Below are 7,516 nucleotides of genomic sequence, written 5' to 3'. Positions count from 1 at the left end.
GCTAATGTCAAGCATGCTACTTGCTTTGGCAAATTGACCCTCATTCTTTATCAAAGCAGTATCCAGCCTATTTTTTACTTCTCTCTTGACAGTCAGCTATTGTTCCAAGTCTCGAATCTCCTCAGATGACTCATGAGCCCGACCTTTAGCTTTTGCAATATGGGTAGCCAGGGTAGTTTTGGCAGTCTCAAAAGAGGAGGTGTCTTATTTCAACTTAGAAAGAGCTTCAGTTGATTGTTGATATGATGAGATAGCTACTTGAGAATCCAAAAATTTGACATAAAGGTCCTCATAAACCTTCTGCAAATGGGCCAACAAAGGATCAATAGTCTCAGGATGTGGTGTAGTTGAAAAAGTTTGAAGAATATCAGAAAGCTGAGCCTTAAAGTGCGGATCTGTAGCAAGTGTCAAAATAGGTTTGGATAGAATGACACTGAGGTGTTGGGCCAATGGAAGCAGGATGGAATTGTCGACAATCTTGGTTGTGGGAGGTGTAGTATGGAGCTGCTATGTTGGAAGGTGACTTTGAATGGTAGAACAAGATTCAACTATGGCCTTCTGTATATCCATACTACATGCATATGCTTCATTTAGACTTTCTAAATCAGCCAATAAATCATTTACCACATTAGGGGTCTGAGCATGAATGGAAGTGATTGGTATTTATTCTTCTGACTGCTCACTTGGGGATTTCAGAATTTTGAAGCTAAACAAAAATGCAAAAGCAAGTGTCAACATAAAAAAAAAGAGAAGATACAAGAAAGAGACACTAATAATCAGGTTAAATGACATGGCATACCTTATTGGCATTGACCTTAAGTGTAGGCTTGTCAGATGTGGCAGCCATCATATTTTCAGTACTAGGCACAATAAAAAAAACAGTAGGAGCCACAGTGACCTAAAACAAGGAGTGAAATGAGGACAAAGGTAATTAACGAAAAAAAATCAGCATGAGAGATATCATTATCATGTAAGTTCTTCAAGATAATGCTATTTTAATATGGAGGATGTGAAAATATATAAAAAATACCTGAGAAGCAAGTTGACCACTGGGGCTAAGAGCATCGACGTCATCTTCTGAAGAGAACTTACTCACTAATTTATCACTAGACGAGGTGTTCTCGTTTTCTCCTTCATTGTGCTAAGAGATTACTGGTCTATCAAGATTGTCATTGGATGTATTTGATGTATCATTCTTATCATTACTATTTGAAGATGTTGACACTTCAATTGGTTTAAGTCTTCTTTTTACCCGGCGGCTTGAGTAATTAAAATTGAATTTCTTTTTTCCTACAAGCCTACTAGAAGACTTTCTCAAAGGAGGATTGGCAGCAAGTGGGGTAGTTGTTTTCTCTGTAATAATAATAATAATAATAAAAAATAATTAAAACAGGTGCCATTGTGATATTCTTAGAAGGCATTATGCATGAAGAAAATAACATTAATAACAAAAAGGACCATAATTTTTTAAATCAAATGAGCAAATGATTTAGTTGTAATTACCCTTTTTGACTATTGGTGCTCTTCTCACTTGTTGCATTACAAGAACAGTGGTCATCCTTTGACAACAAGTACCGAACTTTAATGAAAGAGTAATAGGTTTTCCACCAAAAAAAGAATGAATATGTGGTCAACAGACAAGGTTTAAAAGGGAATAGATGGAATTTATTTCTCCGCGAAGCATTATCTTTCTGAATGTGCAACAGATATTCTAGTGAAGTAGCTTTGACATGCAAAGATTGTGGCTCTTGAAGATGGTAAGGAGATAGAATGGCCTGAACTAACCCAAATTGTCTAGAAACGGCGTTTGGCATATAGACCGTTGTTCTTAGGTCATCTTCACCCGGGAATCCAGCAAAAAATAATTGGGGAGTCAAGAACTGTGACCAAATAGTGATGCTTTCCTTTTGTGTAATCCTAGCTGGGGTAAGAGATCGCGTCAACCATTCCGGACCAGTTTGACAATTAGCAAAGGGAGTCAGATTGATGTTGTGGTCTTTCTCTGGCAAGTGATAGAAAGCACGGAAGAAGTGTTTCATCTTATCATGTGAGGCCATTAACTTGTCAGGAAAGACTAAGTTGAGCAGACAGTGCCCGGCAATCACAGAATCTATAGGGCCTTTTTGGGTCAAACATGGTTGTAGCTCAAATTCAAAAATAGCGGACAACCACAATTGAAAAAAACCAAACGGGACCGTCAACATTAGTGATTCTTTTCTTCTCCCTCAAAAGGGCTGTGATCTAATCAAGAGTGAGATATAGTCGAGCCAGGAACAATTTGGCTAAACACAGCCTCTTACCTTCAGCTAACATAATGGCCAATGGGGGTAAGTGACTTCAACTTGAATACTCCGAGTATAGAAAACAACGCCGCTCAACCAATAGAGAAAGAAGGCTATGTGCTCATTATCGGAAACAGGTTCTCCATCTTGACCTTTGTTATTAAGAATGAAGCTCTGGTAGGTGGTAGAAGAGATATTAATGGCATACTCAATTCCTGTGGTTGACCGGGTAGTAGTTAAAATTTTCTCTCCCAAGGGAGGTAGGCCAGTTATTGCAACTACATTCAGAAGAGTAGGAGTAATCATACCGTATGGGTGTGAAAAGTATGAGAAGTCTCATCCCAGAAATACAATGCACCTCCAATTAGTCCTGAATTAACAGTGTACTAAGCTGAATTAGGTCATATATCCCAATCTCTTTCAACAAGGTCATCTTCTCAGTTTCAACCCTACCTAACCAAGCATGGTAACCTTCAATATTGATCTTTGGAGGATTTCTGAATAGCCTGTTGTTGGAGTCGAAGTATCTAATGGGAATGGAGTCTTGAAAAGCAACAGATTTTCTTTGAAGGTGACCAGGAAAATCATTTTTTATCTTGTTTACTACTTTGATAGAGACAATAGGGCCAACAAAAACTGAATCTACACTGTCAATGATTAAAGGGAGTAGCACCTGAGATTCCCATATCTTTGATTTTGAGGCCTCTGGTTCAGGAGAAAAATCCTTGCCATTTTTGACAACATGCTTATCACAAATAGCCACTTTAAATGAAGAAGGAGGACTTGTTGACAGATGGTGACTTGAGGTTGCCATAACAATACAGATTGAAAAAATTTAAGTGTTGGGTGCCGAGGTTGTCAACGATCAACAAACAAGCTGTAAGGTAAAAAAAAATGGAATTGAACTTATATGGGTTTAATTTGGTATAAGCAGTAAGCAAGGATTTAACATGAAATAAGACTTAATACTGCTTGCCAATACTCATGAATATAAAAAAAATCCATAAATGAAACATGAAAAAATTCATTATCTATTAGATTGATCATTGCTGAAAGTAAGGAGAATGTGTATATAATCTAAGCAAATTCCTTTATTTTTTACTGCATTTGTGTAACGTTACTTCAGAGCATTGCCAGGGATTCTAGAATTGCATTTTTCATTAAAAAATCCAATAGCAAAAAATGATGCAAAAGCTAAATTATTCCTAATTAATATCACAAGATAGTAATTGTTTCTACTTATATTGGAAAAGTCTAGTTAAATTAAAATAGATCATATTAGTGAAGGGGCCAAAACAAGCTCACTTACTGTTAGAAAGAAGTTGGCAAATATATACACAAAGAAGTCTGGTAAAGCATCTCCTTCAGCAAGACCTCGATGATTTGAAGACAGTTGAACCAGGGAAAAGCAAATTAAAGAAATTCAAGACTTTGATCCTCAATGCATCGTGAACAGGTTCTGGGACAGCACATAATTTTCAATTAGGGAACATCAGGTTATACTTGTAGATATAATAATATATTACCAAAAAAAAAAAAAGATGAAATTTCACATGTTTGTGTCAAGAAAATGAACTATTCCTTTTATCCTATTTTTGTTTTTGGGAGCAAAATGGACAGAAATATATTCTTCCAAATTCCATCTACTATGGTGGGCTTCTTCCATTCACAAGGATTTAACTGTATCTAGATCTCTCACAAGTATTATAAGAAGATAAGAGTATTGAGTTGTCTCACTTTTTTATTTAGCCAAAATAAAAATAAATAAATAAATGAATAAATAAAATAACAAAAAAGAAAAGGGTACGAAAATAAAAATAAAAATAAAATAATAAAAAAAATAATAAATAAACAGTAGGAGTTGAACCCGAAACCTGTGGGATGGAAAGGAGGCAAAATACCGTGTGAGTTAAAGCTCATTGGCAATTTCGAACTTTGAAAAGTTGTACATATGCAGTAAGTTTTATGGCCAAACATTTTACCGAAAGGTAAAGGACATTGAAATTAGTTGTTAGTTTGCAGCCAAGATAACAAACCCAAGAGTTAACCCTTGATGACAAAAAAAGAGTAAGTAAAAAAAAAAAATAAAAAGATTAATGAATTGATGCTTTGCCTTTTGTAATATCTATGTAGTGATAATATTTTCAGAGGAAAAAATAAATGATGTTTTCAACATTAAGTTGGTGAACATTTTTTCATGTTAAAAAATACCCCACTGATAGTTAGTTTGTAATTTATTAATTAAATGTAGTGTTAGCTATACTCAACTAATCAATTACAAATTATTAGGATTTCTATAAATATGTAGTACTATTAAATTAATTAATAGTTTTACTCTTTATGCACATATACTACTATTACAAAAAAATTTGTAATCAATTCAAATTGTTAAAGTTACTAATACTTGTGAAAAGTTGAAAACTAATGTCAATCCCGAGCAACGCAATGCACGTTCACTTTACTAATTTGCATAAAAGGAATTGCACAATAGAAAGAGTTTCTCGAAGAAAAAAGGTTTAGTACAAGGAAAGGGAAGCATTGAAGCAACACAATTCGTGTCACAGTAGAAATGCTTTGTAATTTGCTTGGTAAAACAATAAGTACAAGAAATGAAAACCTCATTGGGCCCTTCAACCCTTCTATTTCTTGGCAACTGATTGATCATCATCTTCTCAGTTCATCGGTGGTGCTGTTGCTGCTACTTTTGATTGAGATAATGAATCCATCAGGTGCTTAGCTAAGAGGAGTTGTGGATTATTATCACCATGTTGGACCTGAACATTAATTGCTTTTGACAGAGAATCGATGTCAGGAGGGTAAAGTACTTGGAGACCAAACATTCCGGACAAAGCTTGCCGGCCGGGGGCATGGATTAGACGTGATATGTGTTCCTTCCCGTTCACATGACTCCCAAAAGCAATCTCAGACTCTAATCTAACATTGCACAATTTACAATCAAAAGGTATAAACTGCTCAGATATTTGATTTTGCACTGGCCTTCTTAGAGCAGCAGTTATCTTAACGAGTTTAGATGCTTTTCGTTTCTTCTTCGGCTTCAATACATGGTGCTGTACAGGAATGATGTTCCAACTGGTTTTCTTCGCCTCAGGTTCTTCAGCTGGGGCTGCTAAAGTATCTCTCGCGTCATTCTGCACCATTGTTTCAACCTTGTGATTAACAGATGCAACTTCAGATCCAGTATTTCCTGTGGGGCATTCAACTTTTTCAGGCTCCTGAACTTTCTTAGCCTGGTCTGTTAAATTCGATTTAGTAGTAGCAGTCTGTTTATTCTGTAGCTCACTTATTGCTTTTTGTTCCTCTAATCTTTCCTGTCGCTTCACCTTATTCATGTGTCGCCTCCCCTGTTTATGCTCTTCCAAGACCCCTAGAGTATGGCACCAAATCTTACAAATTTCACACCATGCCTTCGGTGGTGGTTGCGACGGTGCAGCTGGCTTCTGAGTTTGTTTGGCTGATGGTGCTGACGTTATTGAGGATGAAGATCGTACCACAGAAGAGGCTCCAGCAGTTCCATCTGGCTCTCGAGCTTGTTTGGTTGATGGTGCTGACGCTAAAACTGAGGATGAAGATCCTACCACAGAAGAGGCTCCAGCAGCAGCAGTTCCATCTGGCTCTCGAGCTCGTTTGGCTGATGGTGCTGACTCTAAAACTGAGGATGAAGATCGTACAACAGAAGAGGCTCCAGCAGCAGCAGTTCCATCTGGCTCTCGAGCTCGTTTGGCTGATGGTGCTGACACTAAAACTGAGGATGAAGGTCGTACAACAGAAGAGGCTCCAGCAGCAGCAGTTCCATCTGGCTCTTGAGCTCGTTTGGCCGATGGTGCTGACGTTATAACTGAGCATGAAGATTGTTCTACAAAAGAGGCTTCAGCAGCAGCAGCTCCATATGGCTTTCGAGCTTGTTTGGCTGATGGTGCTGACGCTAAAACTGAGGATGAAGATAGTACCACAGAAGAGGCTTCAGCAGCAGCAGTTCCATATGGCCTTCGAGCTCGTTGGGCTGATGGTACCACAGAAGAGGCTTCAGCAGCAGCAGTTCCATATGGGTTTCGAGCTCGTTGGGCTGATGGTGCTGGCGCTAAAACTGAGGATGAAGATCGTGACACAGAAGTGGCTCTAGCAGCAGCATGTAGACCTGCCGCATCAGAAATGGCAGGTCCAGAAGAATAAGATGTGAAGTGTCTACCACCATCTGGCCCATGTCTCCAAAAGGTATTGAATGGCCCCCCACCATGTACTCCATATGGTCTATGACTATATTGAGGTGGCCCAACCTGTAAAGAAGAACCCAGTTATGAACTCAAGCATGTATCGTACGGACGCAATATTCGGGAAGAATTAACTAGAAAGTACCGAGGAAATAATAGAATGACGAGACAAGCATGCAGATGACCTCATCACACACAGCCAAATGATAATCAGCAAAACAAACAAAACAGCTTTAACAAAGAAAACTTTCACTAACTCATCCTATCCAAAAACAAATCTGTCAATATGATGAAATGAAAACCGCTTAATAAAAAATCCATGATATTCCATAGTCGTGACTCGTGACGAAAAATTCATCACATATCCCGTATCCATGATAAGTGTTTACATATGTACAATCTATTATAAACGTGGCAATCATCTAAGTTTGGTACAAGCCATAAAAAAGCGTAGACATTTTGGTCGGTAATTTATTATGTTATTATCATAATTGAAGTACGGACAAATCAACTTGAGTTAGTCGAGTGGGCAGTTCATTAGTCGAGTGGTAGTTTATTATGTTATTATCAAGCCATTCACCCCCCCTCCCCCCTTTCCCCTCCCAGATCCCAGTTTGCAAATATAGCAATCGAGGCATCCTCCATCTGATCCATTCACATTACCAAGGCTTCTATTGTTCTAAATACTTTCTATAATTGATTAAACCACCTAAGGCAAGATTCTCTGCTCTCTTTTTTTCACAATGCATTCATTCCTAATCTTTAAAACGCCTCTACACACCAAACCATTTAAATGCAACGATTCTATCATCGTATTCAACATAAATATAAATAGTACCGTAATTTTCTTTCTAATGCATCCGTTTCTAAACCCTATCTTATCCATAATTTCCATTCATCAAGTAAAAACTTAATCAAACAAATAAATAAGGGCAAATTATCATTAAACAGAGTCAATGCACTTATCAATTCAAATTAAAGCTACAAAGTTGAGGCGGGAAATTG

The sequence above is a fragment of the Arachis ipaensis genome, chromosome B02, assembly GCF_000816755.2.
Source record: "Arachis ipaensis cultivar K30076 chromosome B02, Araip1.1, whole genome shotgun sequence".
In the NCBI taxonomy this organism is placed as follows: Eukaryota; Viridiplantae; Streptophyta; class Magnoliopsida; order Fabales; family Fabaceae; genus Arachis; species Arachis ipaensis.
This window is presented reverse-complemented; position numbering follows the sequence as displayed.